Source organism: Bos grunniens, chromosome 8 (assembly GCF_055505025.1).
Source record: "Bos grunniens cultivar Pamir isolate PY7600 chromosome 8, Bosgru_T2T1.0, whole genome shotgun sequence".
Taxonomy (NCBI): Eukaryota; Metazoa; Chordata; class Mammalia; order Artiodactyla; family Bovidae; genus Bos; species Bos grunniens.
The window spans coordinates 35664148-35686398 of NC_141172.1; the positions used below are offsets into that span (position 1 = coordinate 35664148).

Genomic DNA, 22251 nt, shown 5'->3' on the forward strand with positions numbered 1-22251 from the left:
CCTTACCCCTCACTGACAACACTCTGTGATTTAAAATAATTTGAGACACTGCTTTCTAATATGAAAGAAAAAAAGGAACAAATGATATACTCTAATAACCTAAAGGCAAGTGTTTGACTTTCAACTCAGCCATTTACCAGTTTGTGGCAAATCCCTTTAGTTTAACTAACTTCAGTTTCCTTATCTGTAAAGTGTCAAATACACAGTGTCAACCTTAAGGGTTTTGTGGTGGTTAAATAATACAAAAGGGTTTCCATACAACTTGTTACATGGCGAATATTCAAAGATTAATACTAGTTACCATTTTGTGAGACTTATGACATGTCAGGCACTATGCCGAACACTTTAACGTTTAGTAGCTTATTTAATAAAGTATGTATTATTAAAAGTCCTGTTTTACTGATGAGGACATTGGCATCAAAGAAATTAAATAATTTATCCGAGGCCATAGAATTAGTCATTAACTGCATAAGGCTAGAAGCCCAGCCAGATTTTCTGACTCTGGGTCCAGGATTCTTTCCAATAAATATAAACAACTGGGAATAGATGTAAACTGGTTCCATTTCATGCTTCAATCTAGCCAAACAAACTGCCACTTGCTTTCTCACAAACATACCACAGGGTCACATCTTTACAAATTTCATGAATAAGTTTGATTTGAGATAATTTCTGATTCAGGAGCTGGGATTTGCTGATCTCCGAAGCCACTTTGCTAACTAAAGTCCGTCTAGTCAAGGCTATGGTTTTTCCAGTGGTCATGTATGGATGTGAGAGTTGGACTGTGAAGAAGGCTGAGCGCCCAAGAATTGATGCTTTTGAACTGTGGTGTTGGAGAAGACTCTTGAGAGTCCCTTGGACTGCAAGGAGATCCACCCAGTCCATTCTGAAGATCAGCCCTGGGATTTCTTTGGAAGGAATGATGCTAAAGCTGAAACTCCAGTACTTTGGCCACCTCATGTGAAGAGTTGACTCATTGGAAAAGACTCTGATGCTGGGAGGGATTGGGGGCAGGAGGAGAAGGGGACAACAGAGAATGAGATGGCTGGATGGCATCACTGACTCCATGGCCATGAGTCTGAGTGAACTCCGGGAGTTGGTGATGGACAGGGAGGCCTGGCATGCTGCGATTCATGGGGTCGCAAAGAGTCAGACACGACTGAGTGACTGAACTGAACTGAAGCCACTTTTGCTTTCTAGGGCAGAAGTTGAGATCAAGGGCACCTACTGTAATGGGAGATAACAACTATCCTTACATCTGAGTTCAGTAAAGCATCAACCCCCCTCAAGAGGTTTAACTCTCTCCTCAGCTGTCTGCATTTGAACCTTAGGAATAGTCCACTGTAGACCTTCTTTTCCTGCTCCCAACCTTAGCGTGTTGAATCTTTTCCCCTTTCCAGTGACGTTACTCCAAACATTTTTCAAGCTTCTTAAATATAAGTGGCTCTCTTCATAGTGGCCTTATGTCTGGTACAGATGCCATCCTAGTACCCTATCCCTCACTTGGCTCCATATTTTCATTCATGTTTCTATTAAGGGTCTAAGCTCTAGTCTGATCTCCCCTATAATCAGGTTCATAGTTTCATATTTATATTCTTGTGTATATATTAAAAACTTGCCTAAGGATCTTTTGGTTTTCCCAAGTGGCTCAGTGGTAAAGAATCTGCCAGCCAATGCAGGAGATAGAGGTTCTATCCCTGGGTCAGGAAGATCCCCTGGAGAAGGAAATGGCAACCCACTCCAGTATCCTTACCAGGGGAATCCCATGGAGCAGAGGAGCTCAGCAAGCTACATTCCATGGGGTTGCAAAAGAGTCGCACATGACTCAGCAACTAAACAACAACAAAGAAATTTTTATAGTAAAATAGTATATATTTCTTGGAAATTTTTCAAACAGTATAGACATAAAAGTGGAAGCCAACCCTCCTAATCTTACTCTACTTCTTGAAGGTGAATAGTACTAGTAATTTAGTATGCATTACTCTACCCTCTTCTGTATATAACAGCTACCAGTGCATGCATGTTCATTTGCTCAGTCATGTCCAACTCTGCGACCTCATGGTTTGTAGCCCACCAGGCTCCTCCATCCCTGGGATTTCCCAGGCAAGAATAGTGGAGTGGGTTGCCATTTCTTTCTCCAACATATACCCACTTGCATATAAATATGTATATGGTATATTATATAAATTTACATATATATTATGACTTCTCTGGTGGCTCAGATGGTAAAATGTCTGTCTACAATGCGGGAGACCCGGGTTCGATCCCTGGGTTGGGAAGATCCACTGGAGAAGGAAATGGCAATCCACTCCAGTATTATTGCCTGGAAAATCCCATGGACAAAGGAGCCTAGTAGGCTACACTCCATGGGGTCACAAAGATTCAGACAATACTGAGTGACTTTGCTCACTTACATATATATTATTTATTGCATATGCAGCAAATATATACATTATATATATATATATAATATAATTTCTTTGCATAAATTGATAATGGATAAATGGAAACATAGACTCTGCAATTTGCTTTCTTCAATAAACAATATGTCATAGACACATTTCCATGTCAATACATATAGAAACACCTAGTTCTTTTTGATAACACTATGATAAGAAAACCTTCCTAAGTGAACAATGCAAAGAAATAGAGGAAAACTATAGAATGGGGAAGACTAGAGATCTCTTCAAGAAAATTAGAGATACCAAGGGAACATTTCATGCAAAGATGGGAACAATAAAGGACAGAAACAGTATGGAACTAACAGAAGCTGAAGATATTAAGAAGAGGTGGCAAGAATATACAGAAGAATTATACAAAAAAGATCTTCATGACCCAGATAACCATAATGGTGTGATCACTCACCTAGAGCCAGATATCTTACAGTGCAAGGTTAAGTGGGCCTTAGGAAGCATCACTACAAACAAAGCTAGTGGAGGTGATGGAATTCTAGCTGACCTATTTCAAATCCTAACAGATGATGCTGTGAAAGTGCTGCTCTCAATATGCCAGCAAATTTGGAAAACTCAGCAGTGGCCACAGGACTGGAAAAGGCCAGTTTTCATTCCAATCCCAAAGAAGGGAGAGGCCAAACAATGTTCAAACTACCACACAGTTGCACTCATTTCATATGCTAGCAAAGAGATGCTCAAAATTCTCTAAGCTAGAATTCCAGAATGGTCAAGCTGGATTTTGAAAAGTCAGAGGAACCAAAGATTAAATTGCCAACATTTGTTGGATCATAGAAAAAGCAAGAGAATTCCAGAAAACCACCTACTTCTGCTTCATTGACTATGCTAAAGCCTTTGAATGTATGTCTTTTTCCACAACAAACTGTGGAAAATTCTTCAAGAGATGGGAATACCAGACCACCTTACCTGTCTCCTGAGAAATCTGCATGCATGTCAACAACCAATAGTTAGAACCGGACATGGAACAAAAGACTGGTTCCAAATTGGGAAAGGGATATATCAAGGCTGTAAATTGTCACCCTGCTTATTTAACTTATATGCAGAGTACATCACATGAAATGCCAGACTGGATGAAGCACAAGCTGGAATTAAGATTGCGGGGAGAAATATCAATAACCTCAGATATGCAGATGATACCACCCTTAGCACAGAAAGCAAAGAGGAACTAAAGAGCCACTTGATGAAGGTGAAAGATAAGAATTAAAAAGGTGGCTTAAAACTCAACATTCAAAAAATGAACATCATGGCATCCATTTCCATCACTTCATGGCAAATAGATGAGTAACAATGGAAACAGAGAGAGATTTTATTTTCTTGGGCTCCAAAATCACTGCAGATGGTGACTACAGCCATAAAATTAAAAGATGCTTGCTCCATAGAAGACTATTATGACAAATCTAGACAGCATATTAAAAAGCAGAGACATTACTTAGCTGACAAAGGTCCATATATTCATGCTATGGTTTTTCCAGTAGTCATGTATGGATGTGAGAGTTGGACCATAAAAAAGGCTGAGCACCAAAGAATTGATGCTTTGGAATTGTGGTGTTGGAGAAGACTCTTGGGAGTCACTTGTACTGAAAGGAGATCAAAGCACTCCATCCTAAAGGAAATCAACCCTCAATATTCATTGGAAAGACTGATGCTGAAGCTGAAACTCCAATACTTTGGCCACCTGATGTGATGAACTGACTGATTAGAGAAGACCCTGATGCTGGGAAAGACTGAAGGCAGGAGAAGGGGGTGACAGAGGACGAGATGGTTGGATGGCATCACCAACTCAATGCACATGAGTTTGAGCAAGCTCCAGAAGATGGTGAAGGAGAGCAAAGCCTAGGATGCCACTGTCCATGGCATCACAAAGAGCTGGACACGACTGACAGACTGAACAACAACAATACTCTACTATATCAGTGTACTCTATTTAGCCAATTTCATACTGATGGACATTCATATTCTTCCCAGTTTGGGAGATATTATAACCAACACTGCAATAAATATCCTTGGAAATAAGTGTTTAAGTATTTTTATAGGATGCATTCCCAGAAGTGGAATTGCTGAGTCAACGGGTATACACAGGTAAAATTTTGATAGACATTGTCAAATCACCCTCTTCCTCATTGTATTTGAGAGTACTTATTTCCCAAAATATTCTCCAACATTGAATATAAGCAACTTTTTTTCACAATATGATAGGCATAAAAACCTTATTTCAATTTATAATTCATCAACTATTAATGAAATTCAATATTACAGTTTCAATTCTACCGCCCATGAAGGTCTATTAGAGTTGCATCTTAATTCAGTCTAGGTTTCCTGCTGATGTCCCTGATGACTCATCACTACCACATTTTAGACAGACACTTTGATCATCTACCATCCCCATCACTTTATACAAGAACCTGAAGCCCAGAGAGGTTGGAGACATGTCAGCGCTCAAGTTGATACACAGTGAAATTGAAACTGAGGAGGGCCAATGCAGTTACATTCTTTCTTGTTACTAGTTACTGTCCTAAGCAGATATTAAATTCTTATTCATTTTAATGTCTGTCCATTGTGTCTGACATGCTGCAGTAAGTACTAGATAACTTTTTATTAAATAAATGAGTTGAAATAAAACAAGCTCTTTTGTTCTCTTATAGTAAGAAGATGTATCAGTAGATGTCCCTAGTGATTATAACATTGAAAGCAAAAAGACAACACTAGGTTTTTATTTATTTCCTATAATGTGATATCCAAATCATATTTGTGGTAATATAGAAAAATACAGATATACACAAAATATTTAACAGACAAGATTATTCAACCAAGTGGGTAATTATCAATGACATTTTACTTTGTAGCTAAAAGCAAAGCCTTCAGAATAAGAACTAGGGTCCAGCAACACAGAGAGCAGAAGGATATGGTTAAATTACTTACAGTAAGGATACATAAGAGACTCAGGTTCAATCCTGGGTTGGGCAGATCCCTGAAGGAGAACATTGCAACCCATCCAGTATTCTTGCCTGGAGAATCCTCATGGACAGAAGAGCCTGATGGGCTACTAATGTGACTGGGCATGCATGCACATGCACACAGAAATGAAAAGTGAAAGTGTTAGTCACCCAGTCATGTCCAACTCTTTGCAACCCCATGGACTGTAGCCCACCAGGTTCCGCTATCCATGGGATTTCCCAGGCAAGAATACTGGGGTGGGTTGCTATTTCCTCCTCCAGGAGATCTTCCCAACCTAGGGATCAAACTTGGGTCTCCCAATTTACAAGAAGATTCTTTAAGGATCTTTACAAAATGGTCAGCCTCAAATTTTTCCTGAAGGAAAAATAAGAGAACTACAGTGGAAGGAATCTAGTCATGAGCAAATGTAGGAAGCTGAGCTCTAGGGAACAACTGGAATTGGGCCTAGGAACTTCCTTCCTCTTTTCTGCTTGCACCCATGTAACCTAATAACCACACCATTCTCCACATCCCATAATGTTCCATCATCCCCGCCACATATCCCTCATTCTAAGAGGACATCAATTAACTGTACTCATTTTTATTGCGGTAAAATTACCACAAACTTAGTGATTTAAAACAATACCCATTTATTACCTCATAACTCTTTAGGTTAGAAGTCTAGGCAGAGAATAGCTGGGCCTGAGCTCCTTGCTCACTGTTTCATAAGGCTGAAATCAAGGTGTAGTTCATTCACACTGTTGGAAGGATACAGTTCCTTCTTTTTGTAGGACATAGACCACATTTTCTTGCTAGCTGTTGACTCTTAGCTCCCAGAGGCTGCCCTTGGGTTATAGTAATATATGGTAATACCTCATAAGGCCATATCACAGTCTGGCAGCTCACTTCAAAGCCAACAGAAGCATCTCCCTCCAGTCTGCTGTGACAGTAATACATGTGACATAAGGTAATCATGTGAGTGACCATCACCTTTGTTGTGTCATATAACTTAATGAAGGGAGCTACTGCTCCATCACAGTCACAATTTCCATCCACACTCCAGGGAAGTGGATTATTCAAGGCACGAATGCTAGGAATCTTAGGAACCATCTCAGAATTCTGCCTGCCACATAAATACAGCAGAGAGAAGCCCAAGGTGACTCTGACAAAATACTAATGACTAGCAGGTATGACAAAAGATGCCAAGCCCCATTAACAGCCTAGGAAATGGGAGTAACAACCATGAGACAACAACCAGGAAATGTTTTAAACAAGGAAGAATATATTCTGAAGAGTTTTAACAGATTTTGTTGATTTGAAAATGATCATGTACGATATATCTTAAGACATAAGTAGTTGAGATTTCTGAGTTTTCAAAACATCAATTAATGGTATTATATCAATAATAAAATCAGTATTTTCCTACTTAAAAATAATTCAATATAATCAAAATACTAAAAACCAATAACATAATCACAAAACATTACCTGGACTTGGAGAAATAAATCAATATCAATCTTTTAAATTATACTTCTATAAAGCTGCTACCTAAACATTGTTTATTCATTTTCTAAATACATAGGCTTTTGTTCACATCCATGAAAACTCTGCCTTATTTCTTAGTCAGCCTACATTCTTTTACAACTGATAATAGAGCATTTCTTCTTTTTATGAACTCTTTCATATTCCACTAAATCTATATTCTCATTTTCCTTTATTTGGTTTTTAATGAAGTCAGTCAGTCCTTTCCCTTTCCAGTTAATTTTTTAAATAGAATTTCACTGATGCTGAAACACCCACTGTCTGCTGTTACCTACAAGCAAAATCCTTATCACCCATGGGAAATGAATTGAATATTTCAAGCAAATAAACACAAACAGTTGTGACTCTGAATGACTAATTCATTCGCTTGGCTATATCCTTGGTTAGGCTGAGTTGAGCTTAGTGATTTAAACCTGCTGTCCAGCAGAACTGAAATATAATGATGGTTCTATCAGATAAGCATAAGAGCTGCTAAAGATTTTTTCTTTATTTTCTTTTCCTCAAATTACATCTAAGCATGGGAACTAAAAACATTCATTATTTATTTTTGCAAATTTTATTTTAAATTTTTATTACTGAAGTTTCAAACATGACCACAAGTTGTGGCAAGAGTACTCTAAATAAAAGGTGCCCATTTCACCACCTATTACAATTTCAACAACATATTAACACATGACAAGCTTGTTCTACTATACCTTTACCCCCTCCTCCCTCAATTATTTTTAAGTAAATCCCACATATCATATCACAGAGATATTTTGGCATGTATCTCTAAAACAGGAGACTCCTTCCAGAAAGAGGAAAATATAATCACATGCAATAAATTATTACTTAAGATCATCAAACATCCAGACTATGTTCATATATACTTGACTGTCTTACAAATTTTAAAAACATGAATCATTAAATCAAGATTCAGACGGTCCACACATTGAGATAGCTGGTATGTCTTTTAAAACCTTATTGCTTTTATTTCTTGCATTTGTTTTTGTTAAAGATACTTGATCCTTTATCCTGCAGACTTTTCCAAAATATATCATGCTAACTGCATACCAGTGATGTCATTTATTGAGTTCCTTTGTCCCCTATATTTCCTATAAATTGGTAAATAAATCAAGATGCTTGATCAGATTCAGATTTTTCTTTTTTCTAGGAAGATATCTTGTGGATAATATCAAATACTTCTACCAAAATAAGTTACACATATCATCTTTCTTTTAGATGTTATCAACTACTGATGATTATTTCTTAGACCCGTTAATCTATTGGTGGGGGCAAAATAGTGATATTTGTCATTTCTTTTCCATTTATTAGCTAGAATATTTTTATAAGGGAAATGTTCCTTCACTAATAACTTAGTTCAGTTCAGTTCAGTCACTCAGTTGTGTCCAACTCTTTGCAACCCCGCAGCACGCCAGGCATCCTTGTCCATCACCAACTACTGGAGTTCACTCAAACTCACGTTACTGAAGTACAATTATATAAAAATGAGGACAAATACTTGATTCTTTCTCTTTACAAGATTTCAAAAAATGTCATCAATGAGTTGTTTTTAATACCATTATAAACCCATGAAACTAAGCATATTTGATGTATCCACCATAGTTTTTGTATTAATTGATGATCAAATTATTTCATTTTTGACCGGTAGATGCTTATTCAGGTTGCCTTCTGAAGTCCTTTTATATGACCCAAAAGTCTTTGTTACCTTTCTTTCTGATACTACAGAATATTTCAGGCTCACTTTGTACATTTCTTTTTGTCCCGTATATAAAATGAGCCATGGCGCCAAAACAAAACACAAGTTCGTTTTAATGTAAGTGATAAAGCCCATAATCTGAATACCAGAAAAGCAGTCTTTGCTGTTGGATGGTCATTCCTTTTAGATATTTTCAGTGTACAGAGGTAGGGAAAAAAAATTAAAGATAAAATATATTGCTCGTGAATATTGATAATTACAACTCAGATTAGAATTTATAGAGTTATGTGAGTTCTTTGTTTGCTTGTTTTGGAGAACAGCATTCAGTTCAGTTGCTCAGTCATATCCGACTCTTTGTGACCCCACGGAATGCAGTACCCCAGGCATCCCTGTCCATCACCAACTCCTGAAGTTTGCTCAAACTCATGTCCATCGAGTCGGTGATGCCATCCAACTATCTCATCTTCTGTCGTCCCCTTCTCCTCCTGCCTTCAATCTTTCCCAGCATCAGAGTCTTATCCCAAGAGTCAGTTCTTTACATCAGGTGGCCAAAGTATTGGAGTTTCAGCTTCAGCATCAGTCTTTCCAATGAATGTTGAGGGTTTATTTCCTTTAGGATTGACTGCTTTGATCTCCTTGCAGTCCAAGTGACTCTCAAGAGTCTTCTCCAACACCACAGTTCAAAAGCATCAATTCTTTGGCAATTATTGAGATTTAATTCACATATCATATAATTCACCCTCTTAAGGTATACAGTGTTTCTGGTATATTCACAGATTTCTGCAACCATCACCACCATCAGTTTTAGAACATTTCTATCACCACCCTAATGGCAGAAAGTGAAGAGGAATTAAAGAGCCTTTCATGATGGTGAAAAAGGAGAGTGAAAATGCTGGCTTAAAACTCAGTATTAAAAAAACTAAGATCATGGCATCTGTTCCCATCACTTCATGGCAAATAGAAGGGAAAACATGGAAACAGTGACAGACTTTATTTTCTTGGGCTCCAAAATCACTGTGGATGGTGATGGCAGCCATGAAATTAAAAAGACATTTCTACTTGGAAGAAAAGCTATGACAAACTTAGACAGCATATTAAAAAGTAGAAAAGCTATGACAAACCTAGACAGCATATTAAAAAGCACAGACATCACTTTGCCAACAAAGGTTTATATAGTCAAAGCTATAGTTTTCCCAGTAGTCATGTATGGATGTGAGAGTTGGACCATAAGATTGAATGCCAAAAAATTGATGCTTTCGATTTTTGGAGAAGACTCTTGAGAGTCCCTTGGACAGGACAGCAAGGAGATCAAACCATTCAATCCTAAAGGAAACCAGTCCTGAATATTCATTGGAAGGACTGATGTGAAGCTGAAGCTCCAATACTTTGGCCACCTGATGCAAAGAGCCAACTCACTGGAAAAGACCCTGATGCTGGAAAAGAAGGCAGAAAAAGAATGACAGGGGATGAGATGGTTGGATGGCATAACTGACTCAATGGACATGAGTTAGAGCAAACTCTAGGAGATGGTGAGGGACAGGGAATCCTACCATGCTGCAGTTCATGGGGTCGCAAAGAGTCAGACATGACTTGGCAACTGAACAACTCGTCAGCTATTACCCTCCCCAAGTCTCCACATTCTTCTTCTTCCCACTAACTTTAAATACAAGCACTAACCTACTTTATGTCTCTACATATTTGTCTATTCTGGATATTTCATATAAATGGAGTCATATATTGATAATATATGATCTTTTGTGAATGTGTTCCATTACTTAGTGTTAGGTTTTTAAAGTTCATCCATGTTGTAGCAAGTATCAATACTTCATTCCTTTTTATGGCTGAATAATATTCCATTGTATGGATAGACCACATTTTATTTGTTTATTCTTTCATCAGCTGATGAATATTTGGCTTATTTTTACTCCTTGGCTATCATGAGTAATGCTGCTATGAATATTAATATGCAACTTTTTATGTTAACATTTTAAAATATTTCTCTAGAAGTACAATTGCTAGATCAAATGATAATTCTATGTTCAACTCTTTGAAGCACTATCAGATAGTTTTCCAAGTGACTACATCAAATCACATTCTACCAGGAGTGTATGATACTATGATTTCTCCACATCTTTGACAACATTTATTACTATCTGATTTTTTGTTATAGCCATTATGCATGTGAAATGGTCTCTCATTCTAATCTGGGTTTGTATTTCCCTGATGGCTAATGATATTAAGCATCTTTTCATGTGCCTGTTGACAATTTGTATATCTTCTCTAGATAAAATTCTATTCATATCATTTGAACATTTTTTTTCTAAATTGTGTTATCTTTTTAACTGAGTTGTTCAAGTTCTTTGTATATTTTAGATATAAGTCCCTTATCAAATATATGATTTGTGATTATTTTGTCCCAGTCTGTGGACTGTTCACAGTCTGACCCTAACCTACACTACCAACTTTATCCCTTGCCTCTTACTTTGATGAACTTTATAGTCTAACCATGGCTTACTTTCTGGCCTTCTATGTAGAGTCCTGAAATTCTAATTGAAGATTCTTCTCTTCCTCTTAAACTCTAACTAAACTTCCAGAAGATTGAAGCCTTCTCCAGATGACCCGCTAACTGCTACTGCGAAGTCACTTCAGTCGTGTCTGACTCTATGCGACCCCATAGATGGCAGCCCACCAGGCTCCCCTGTCCCTGGGATTCTCCAGGCAAGAACACTGGAGTGGGTTGCCATTTCCTTCTCCAATGCAGAAAAGTGAAAAGTGAAAGTGAAGTTGCTCAGTCGTGTCCGACGCTTAGCGACCCCATGAACTACAGCCTACCAGGCTCCTCCATCCATGGGATTTTCCAAGCAAGAGTACTAGAGTGGGGTGCCATTGCCTTCTCCACCAGATGACCTGAAGAAGATGATAATCCAATTATCTTTTCATATATGCATCTCCTATAATATCTAACTTGACTGATCTAATATCTAATTTGGCTGACACAAGCAAAACTGAATTAATTATGAGATAACCTGCATGCTATTGACCTACTGACTCTCAGGACAACAGAAATTCAGAGAAAGATCAAATAAATGTGGTCTATGGAAGTTAGAGAAAATATCTTCCTGCAAGATGTAGAACTTGAGCTAGAATCTTATATAAATAAGAAGGTATCTTTTTAGAAACATATCTACATATTCCAATGACTAGTAATATTCCTCTCCCTGCCAATTTCATTCAGAGTTTAAACCTGTTTCCTAAAGTACAGCCTGAGGGAGAATAAGTACAGCTCTTTCATAGCCTTTATATATGCAGACGCTTATTAAATTGCAACCAATGTTTTTTACTCCAGGCTTCATCTCACCTCCTCAGTTATCGCTCATGTTCTTAAAAGAATCTCCTAGGATCTTCCTTAGACTGATCCTACAACACTTATTTATCCCAGGAAATTTGGATTATGATTAGACTTATTTAAGAATTGAAACAGCCACCTAACTAAATATTGTCCATTTATAAATGGGAGATAGCAGGGTATAATAGAGCGGATCTGTTAGCCTTTACAGAAGCTTATTTTTTTCCAATTTCCCTTATTAAAATAACTGTTTTTCATTAAGCCTTACCCCCAAACTATGATTCTGCATTTGCAAGATCTTTCAGGATCTTGATGTATAATTTTTATGACTCTGAAAAAATATACTAGTTTATAGCATCTAAGTGCTCTCCCACATGTGATCTTGCTTAAATTTCAAATATTCCTTACCCATGCTTGTTCTGCTATCTCCAGTTTGAAGTTCATTTCTTCAAAGTCAAAAAGGGGGAGGGAAAAAAACCTGCATTTGGTAAGAGTTAGTTCAAAAAGTATAGAACTGAGAACTGAAAAACTGAGTTTCCCCCCTCCCCCTTAGTTCAATTACATTGTGTTTGTGCCTTCGGGTAAAATTCACAATCAATACTGACTCCACTTCTTCATCTGTATAAAGAAGCAAGGCTAAGTAATTATTGGAACTTTCCTCCATGTATGTCTTCAGTCATTACTTTGCTGACAAAGATCTGTATGATCAAAGCTATGGTTTTTCCAGTAGTCATGTATGGACGTGAGAGTTGGACCATAAAGAAAGCTGAGCATCGAAGAATTGATGCTTTTGAACTGTGGTACTGGAAAAGGTTCTTGGACCTCAAGGAGATCAAACCAGTCAATCATAAAGGAACTCAATCCTGAATATTCATTGGAAAGACTGATGCTGAAGCTGAAGCTCCAAAACTTTGGGCACCTGATGCAAAGAACTGAGTTATTGGAAAAGACTTTGATGCTGGGAAGGATTGAAGGCAGGAGAAGGAAATGACAGAGGATGAGATGGTTGGATGGCATCACTGACTCAATGGACATGAGTTTGAGCAAGCCCTGGGAATTGGTGATGGACAGGGAAGCCTGGAGTGCTGCAGCCCATGGGTAGCAAAGAGTCAGACATGACTGAATGACTGAACTGAACTGATGTCTTCAGTAAGTGTCCTTTCCACTGTCTGGTTGAGTTACAAATCTTTTAATATTCAAGAGGCTCCCTGCCAGCATCTTCCTTGGTAAGGTCAATTTTCTCCTACCCTGAGATTTTTTTAGCCCATGTAATTGCTAAACAATTTACAGAATTTTCATAAAGCCTACAAATCAGCCATTTTCCTCACTCATATATGGTCACCTGCTTAGAAATCTCAGTCTTTTGCAAGAAGTCCTGTAAGATTTCTGACTTTGATCCCCACCATTATTGCAACCTTTGTCATTAAAATCCAAACAACTTGGGCGGTGTGAAAGAGGCTATAACTTCTATGTGACGACAGTCACCAGAGAGGCCTAGAAGTCAAAGACAAGACTCTGTAGTTCTCATAACTGCAGTGCAGTGGCAATGCTTAGTTGCTCAGTCGTGTTTGACTCTTTGTGGCCCCGTGGGCTGAAGCCCACTATACTCCTCTGGAATTCTCCAGGAAAAGATACAGGAGCAGGTTGCCATTTCCTACTCCCAGGGATCTTGTCGACCCAGAGATCAAACTCACATCTCTGTGTCTCTTGCATCAGCAGGCAGATTCCTTACAACTAGCACCACTTGTGAAGCCCCAGATCCACAATATAACTAACATGCAACTACTGTATAACTGCTGCTGCTGCTGCTACTGCTGCCCCATCCCTGGGATTCTCCAGGCAAGAACACTGGAGTGGGTTGCCATTTCCTTCTAACATACGCTAAATAGTACCTAATTAAAATGTACAATTTGATGTTTTGATTTATACACACACCTGAAAGAGCTATCGCCACAATTACAATAAGGACCATAGCCATCATTATTAAAAGCTTTTTCCATCCCTTTTAATCTATCTTACCCCTTCCTCATGTACCCTTCTGCTGTTTTAGATATTTAAGAGATATGGCCTCTTTTGGGAATGGGGATCAGAAATTCTGCTTTTAACTGGCTTGCAAAGAGATCCCCTAAATATCAAAGTTGAAAAACCTTTGCCTTGGGGAAGGAACTTCACATTTTTAAAATATATTCAATTTGGGGCTTCCATCCATGAATGAATAACTTTTTTTCCTCTAGATTATTTTTTGACGTTTTTTTAAGTCTTTTTTTTTCCCTATTGCTTACGATATGTGTTCTATTTCAACTATTCCATCCTTCTCTTCTGTTTTTTAAAATTTCAAGCCAAAGTAGCTATACAGTCATAATTACTATAAACATACAGAACTGTGACATAGAGTTCTAAGAGAAGATGGGTGATAATTCAAATCTCTGAACTTTACAATATTCTGAGTAAAACTATAAAAGGCTTATACTTCATCATACAGAAATTTTCAAACACTTCCATATATACAAAGTTTCCAAAAATGTATAATATACATTTTCAAGAGACATGATTCACCTCAAAGTCCTAGATAATTAATTTAGAAAGCTGTTTTTTTTTAAGTGTTCATCACGATTTCATAAGTGAAAATTTAAAATTATTTGGACTTTACTGAACATATGTTAGGTCCATGAATCAAGGCAAATTGGAAGTGGTCAAACAGGAGATGGCAAGAGTGAACGCTGACATTCTAGGAATCAGTGAACTAAAATGGACTGGAATAGGTGAATTTAACTCAGATAACCATTATATCTACTACTGTGGGCAGGAATCCCTTAGAAGAAATGCAGTAGCCATCATGGTCAAAAAAAGAGTCCAAAATGCAGTACTTGGATGCAATCTCAAAAACAACAGAATGATCTCTGTTCATTTCCAAGGCAAACCATTCAATATCACAGTAATCCAAGTCTATGCCCCAATCAGTAATGCTGAAGAAGCTGAAGTTGAACGGTTCTAGGAAGACCTACAAGACCTTTTAGAACTAACACCCAAAAAAGATGTCCTTTTCATTATAGGGGACTGGAATGCAAAAGTAGGAAGTCAAGAACCACCAGGAGTAACAGGCAAATTTGGCCTTAGAATACGGAATGAAGCAGGGCAAAGGCTAATAGAGTTTTGCCAAGAGAATGCACTGGTCATAGCAAACACCCTCTTCCAACAACACAAGAGAAGACTCTACACATGGACATCACCAGATGGTCAACACCGACATCAGATTGATTATATTCTTTGCATCCAAAGATGGAGAAGCTCTATACAGTCAGCAAAAACAAGACTGGGAGCTGACTGTGGCTCAGATCATGAATTCCTTATTGCCAAATTCAGACTTAAATTGAAGAAAGTAGGGAAAACCACTAGACCATTCAGGTATGACCTAAATCAAATCCCTTATGATTATACAGTGGAAGTCAGAAATAGATTTAAGGGACTAGATCTGATAGACAGAGTGCCTGATGAACTATGGACGGAAGTTCATGACATTGTACAGGAGACAGGGATCAAGACAATCCCCGTGGAAAAGAAATGCAAAAAAGCAAAATGGCTGTCTGGGGAGGCCTTACAAATAGCTGTGAAAAGAAGAGAAGCGAAAAGCAAAGGAGAAAAGGAAAGATATAAACATCTGAATGCAGAGTTCCAAAGAATAGCAAGGAGAGATAAGAAAACCTTCCTTAGCAATCAATGCAAAGAAATAGAGGAAAACAACAGAATGGGAAAGACTAGAGATCTCTTCAAGAAAATTAGAGCTACCAAGGGAACATTTCATGCAAAGATGGGCTCAATAAAGGACAGAAATGGTATGGACCTAACAGAAGCAGAAGATATTAAGAAGAGATGACAAGAATACATAGAAGAACTGTACAAAAGAGATCTTCATGACCCAGATAATCATGATGGTGTGATCACTCACCTAGAGCCAGACATCCTGGAATGTGAAGTCAAGTGGGCTTTAGGAAGCATTTCTATGAACAAAGCTAGTGGAGGTGATGGAATTCCAGTTGATCTATTTCAAATCCTAAAAGATGATGCTATGAAAGTGCTGCACTCAATATGCCAGCAAATTTGGAAAACTCAGCAGTGGCCACAGGACTGGAAAAGGTCAGTTTTCATTCCGATCCCAAGGAAAGGCAATGCCAAAGAATGCTCAAACTACTGCACAATTGCACTCATCTCACACTCTAGTAAAGTAATGCTCAGAATTCTCCAAGCCAGGCTTCAGCAGTAAGTGAACTGTGAACTTCCAGATGTTCAAGCTGGCTTTAGAAAAGGCAGAGGAACCAGAGATCAAATTGCCAACCTCTGGTGGATCATCAAAAAGGCAAGAGTGTTTCAGGAAAACATCTATTTCTGCTTTATTGTCTACGCCAAAGCCTTTGACTGTGTGGATCACAACAGACTGTGAAAAATTCTGAAAGGGATGGGAATACCAGACCACTTGACCTGCCTCTTGAGAAACCTATATGCAGGTCAGGAAGCAACAGTTAGAACTGGACATGGAACAACAGACTGGTTCTAAATAGGAAAAGGAGTACATCAAGGCTGTATATTGTCACCCTGCTTATTTAACTTATATGCAGAGTACATCATGTGACATGCCAGGCTGAATGAGGCACAACCTGGAATCAAGACTGCAGGGAGAAATATCAATAAACTCAGATAATGCAGATGATACCACCCTAATGGCAGAAAATGAAGAAGAACTAAAGAGTCTCTTGATGAAAGTGAAAGAGGAGAGAAAAAAAGATGGCTTAAAATTCAACATTCAAAAAATGAAGATCTGGCATCTGGTCCCATCACATCATGGCAAATAGATGGAGAAACAATGGAAACAGCAAGAGACTTTATTTTCTTGGGCTCCAAAATCACTGAGGATGGTGACTGCAACCATGAAACTCAAAGACACTTTCTCCTTGGAAGAAAAGCAATGACAAACCCAGCAAGCATATTAAGAAGCAGAGACATTACTTTACCAACAAAGGTCTGTCTAGTCAAAGCTATGGTTTTTCTAATAGTCATGTACAGATGTGAGACCTGGACAATAAAAAAGGCTGAACACTGAGGAACTGATGCCTTCTAACTGTGGTGCTGGAGAAGACTCTTGAGAGTTCCTTGGACTGCAAGGAGATCAAACCAGTCAATCCTAAAGGAAATCAAACCTGAATATTCACTGGAAGGACTGATGTTGAAGCTGACGCTCCAATACTTTGGCCACCTGATACAAAGAGCTGACTCCCTGGAAAAGATCCTGATGCTGGGAAAGATTGATGGCAGGAGGAGAAGTGGGCAACAGAGGATGAGATTATTGGATGGTATCACCGACTCAATGGACATGAGTTTAACCAAACTTCAGGAGATGATGAAGGACAGGGAAGCCTGGCGTGCTGCAGTCCATGAGGTTTCAAAGAGTTGAACGTGAGTGAACGACAGAACAACAAAAGTTCAAATGGGGCTTCTTTTCAATGGGAATTTATATAGGGCATGAAATGTGATTACTAAAAACATTAAATAATTTATATTAGCAATATTAACATAGTTGACATTTTTCTTTACACTGTTCTTCAAATATGTTTTAAAAGGATTCAGATAAAAGTACAGTATTTGGAAGGTCCACTAAATGTGTTTATTACTTACTGTTGTAATAAAAGCGAACTGAAATCCCATCTCCATAATTAATGCTTTATGGTCTTATTTATTCTTTTGATCATTACAACTCCAGGCAAAATTTAGAAAACATAAAAAGCCCTTACATTTCAAATAGAAGCATTATTATTTTACTTCTGAGTAAAAGAAAGCACCATGAGTCATTGCCATCAAATGGAAAAAATGCCTTATGGTAAATGATGCCTCTTTTTATTGCTGTTGTAAAAGTCCTAGCTCTGAGAGTAACCTAGGAGGCACTGCAAGTGATTTTCTGTGAAATGAAATAAAACCAAATGATCAATGTGGAGACTAAAGTGTAACCTAGACTCAGAATTAAGCAGGAATGTTCATATCCTAGTTTTTATTACCAAGCTGCTGAAAGATGTTAAAATTATATGGGGTACGTAGGAATGAGGATATAACTAAAGAGTTTGGGCTTGGCATTCTCCTTCTCAAGGAAATGAGACAACCTCTCAAAGATATCATTTCATTCTTTGATTACACATCTAAAATACTTTTCTGAATTGTATAGGTTTATTAAATCTCTGTAAGAGTAAAGCACTCTATAAGGTATTTCTGTGATTTCTAGAAGGGCTAAATGAGGATGGCAAGATCCTTGATCACAGTGTTTCGACATTTTTTTTAATCTAACTGACTTCAAGTAACACCAAGATATCTCAACAGTATTTCATTTTTAAAAGTTAATACATTAAAATTTTTGTTGGAAAGATTTAATCATCATTCATTCAACAAAAATGTTTTATAGGTCCACTCTGCCCATCTATAGGATGCTGCTGCTGCTGCTAAGTTGCTTCAGTCGTGTCCGACTCTGTGCGACCCAATAGACGGCAGCCCACCAGGCTCTGCCGTCCCTGGGATTCTCCAAGCAAGAATACTGGAGTGGGTTGCCATTTCCTTCTCCAATGCATGAAAGAGAAAAGTCCAAGTGAAGTCACTCAGTCGTGTCCGACTCTTTACGACCCCATGGACTGCAGCCCACCAGGCTCCTCCGTCCATGGATTTTCCAGGCAAAAGTACTAGGATGCTAGAAGATTTAAATCTCCCACTTATTGTTTTCACTAAGCTAGTCTATCCAATATTGCTCTAAAAAAGGATAGCACAAGTCCTTATTATTTACCTCTCATTCAACAAGTGCCTCTTTCATGAAGCTTTCTCTGATCATCTCAACTAGAAATCATGCTTCTCATCTCTCTACCCTACAGTCATATATCAATCTTGTCCTTTACTTAATTTAGTTTCTTATCTTTCCATGTAGGTCATAAGCTCCAAGACAGGAGGAGTTCTGACTCTCTACACTGTTATTCATTCATTCATTTATTCAGCAGGAATGATACTGAGCCAGGCATTATGTGAAATTTAAAGATAAATAAGACACAGGTACCATCATCAATTTGATTTTAGTTCTACTGGTGAAATAAGATATGCATACAATTACCACGACATGATTCCTATAAACTGTTGTACATCTAAAAATTGAGTTGAGTGGAAGGCTTTTCAAGGAGCCTGGAGGGCTACAGTCCAAAGGGTCACAAAGAATAGGACACAACTGAGTGTCTAAACACAACACATACACACCTGGCCCCTGCTTCTTTATATAGCTCACATAATTTAACATGATGTCATGGGCAAAGTAGGGACTAAATAAATTGGTGTTGGATGAATGTTTGTTGAGAGCACTTTTTAAGATCTCACTGTTAGGCCCATCAAATTTTGCTTTTGGTTCATGCATTTCAGAAAGCCACCCACTATGACACTTTATTACATTTGCATTTTCAGATTCTGGTGGCTCATAACGAATATAAGGAAACAGAAATCTAAACAAAAATGTGAGGTGGCAACGGCTAGCATTGACCTTTGAGTCAGGGAAGCTGCTCTGGACTTTGGTTCCTCCATTTCCTCATTGTGTGAATTGAATCTTAACCTCTGACTCTAGCTCTCAGTTTCCTTATTTGTAAAACAATAACAACAATTGGCACCCAAGGATGTTGTTATCAGGCACGAACAAAAGAATGCACTGAAAGCACTTGGAAAACTTCAAGACATTTTCTAAATGACATTGTGAGCTCAGAGGGCTTATGGCCAGTAAAGAGTAGCATGTAGTCAAGTCAATGAGAACTTTCCTTGCTGCTGTGAATTGTCAGGCTGACTTGCCACTGACACCTTATCAATTTAGAAAAGTCACATTTGTCGTGCAATTTCAGTCTTTCCAGCCACAACCTGAAAACATGCCTTATGCAGATGAAAGCTTAGTGGGATGCAGCATTTGATGATTCTGATGATAGTTGTAAAATCTTCAGAAATCTTTATAATAAAGGTAATAGGCAAATATAGCCTTGCTGGTCACACATTTATAGTAGCTTTCAATTATAATTTTTTTTAAATTGTGTGAGGCAGTGTGCAAAATGCTCTAAAGATGAATGCATTCTCAGCATGGTATGTGGAGAGAAATATCAACTTCCAGTCAGAGGACACCACGTGACTGCACCACAGTACAGACTGGGTTCTGGAGTCTGAAGACCTAGATTCAAGTCTAGTCACTTAAACTAAATGAATCTAGTATCTGGATTCTCATCCTTGTTTTAAAAAAAAATGGGATCAGTGTTGGTCTCTGCTACACAGGTTGTTATGAGGATTGAATCTATTAATTCAGTAGAGCATATCCAGACTGTCTGGCCAATTAGTACTTTTTTCATCTTTATCACCTAACAGCAAGTTACCTTGAGCCAGACTACTTAGGGGCTTCCCTGGTGGTTCAGTGGTAAAGAATTCACCTGCCATTGCAGGAAATGTGGGTCTGATCCCTAGGTCACAACTAGAGAAGGAAATGGCAACCTACTCCAGTATTCTTGCCTGGGAAATACCATGGACAGAGGAGCCTGGGAGGCTATAGTCCATGGGATGCAAAGAATTGGGCACAACTTAGCAACTAAACAACAAGGACAAATTTCTTAACCCTACCAGACCTCAATTTCCTTATCTGTAAAACGAGGATAATAATAAAGTTTTGTCACTGTACTGTTATATTAAACTGGATGGTGTGCAATCTGGAAAATAGCACAGATGTTTTCATTTCTATTATCACCTCATCCTCTTTCTCTTCTGCCACTTCACTCTTCATACTAACCACAGTAAACTACCAGGATATGCTCTCTGGAAGGAAATTCTGGAATAAATTAAAATTCCAAGAAAACTGCATTTTTATCACAAGAAGTTATCTCCCTTGGGCTATGTGTGTTTCACATCAACAGCAAACGCAGAGCCATCTAACTTGACAGTACAATGCTGTGTGGATTAGTGTCAGCAAACCTTGAGACGCAGTTGGCTGCAGGACACCTGGGGCCCATCGCCCCTTCTGCTGATTCACTGGACAGCAAAGAACAGCATTCCCAGATGTTCAACCATGCAACACCCACCAGGCCTAAAAAAGATTACAAGGGGGATCAATATGAGTTCCTTTCTCATGACAGTAATAAGGAGCAAGGGAGTAGACTGGCATCCTGTTGAAGTGAATAAGTGTTATGGGAAGAACTGAAATAATTAAATCATTTTTTTGCTCACAGCTCTCAAGGTCTGGGTTCACTGACATGTACTTTAACAGTGTTTCCTCCTCAGCTGTGTATATACATCAGACACTTCTAGGTTAACAAGATTTAAGACATTATGAAGTGTTACTTCCTGAAGAAAGGCCACCCTATTTATTCCTCATCTAATCAATACCAGTATCCAGACCAAAGGAAACATATACACATACAACCCAAGTTGTCTGTGCTTAATAGTTCACATACAACTCCTTGAATTTGATGAATGTAAACATTAGTACCAGGCTATAAGAGGGGATGCTTTTACAAGGACAGAATTTACTCAAACATCAGTTTGAATGATATTTTCATGTTTTATTCTGGTTGAATAAGGTACTGCAAAGAGTCAATATTGGTAGATTGAAGTAATGTGGGCATCTGCAGTGCATACTAGCTGCCTTTTTCTAAGACATGAACATACTTTGCACACACACACATGGAATCATAAGCTGCGGACTCAGTGGTAAATTATTGTAATCATTTTTAGAATACTCTAGGTTAAATCATTTAAAAGCATATTTTTCAGGTTCTAATTGTATAAATCATCTTTTAATATTAATACACCCATAAGAATAATATCTATAATAGCACTACTCAACTGCAAAATGTGTTACTGATATTAGTTATTACATCTCTTAACCAAACCCTAAGACAATGAGGTCAGTGATATTTACATATTATTCAGCAGTCCACACAGTAGGCTTCTTTTAAGGTTCAACTTCAAACATTTTCCTCCTAGATTTAACTCTTATGCCTCCTTTCAATTAAAATTTTTCTTCCTACCTTCTCACTAAATTTTCTTACTACCTCTGTTATAACATTTATCACAGCTTATTGATATTATATTTGTTTATACATATATGGAGATCTCTTCAAGAAAATTAGAGATACCAAGGGAACATTTCATGCAAGGATGGACATGACAAAGGACAGAAACAGTAAGGACATAACAGAAGCAGAATAAATTAAGAAGAGGTGGAAAGAATA

The 22251-nt window shown here is 38.0% G+C and overlaps 1 long non-coding RNA gene across 1 annotated transcript in view; it reads right to left on the minus strand.

The window, feature by feature from the left end:
• Positions 1-22251, minus strand: part of LOC147366908 (uncharacterized) — a 1139839-nt gene that overhangs the window by 606152 nt on the left and 511436 nt on the right. Inside the window, exon 9 of the long non-coding RNA XR_015169575.1 lies at positions 20993-21104. This is a non-coding gene — a long non-coding RNA (uncharacterized LOC147366908). The remainder of the gene's footprint in view (positions 1-20992; positions 21105-22251) is intronic.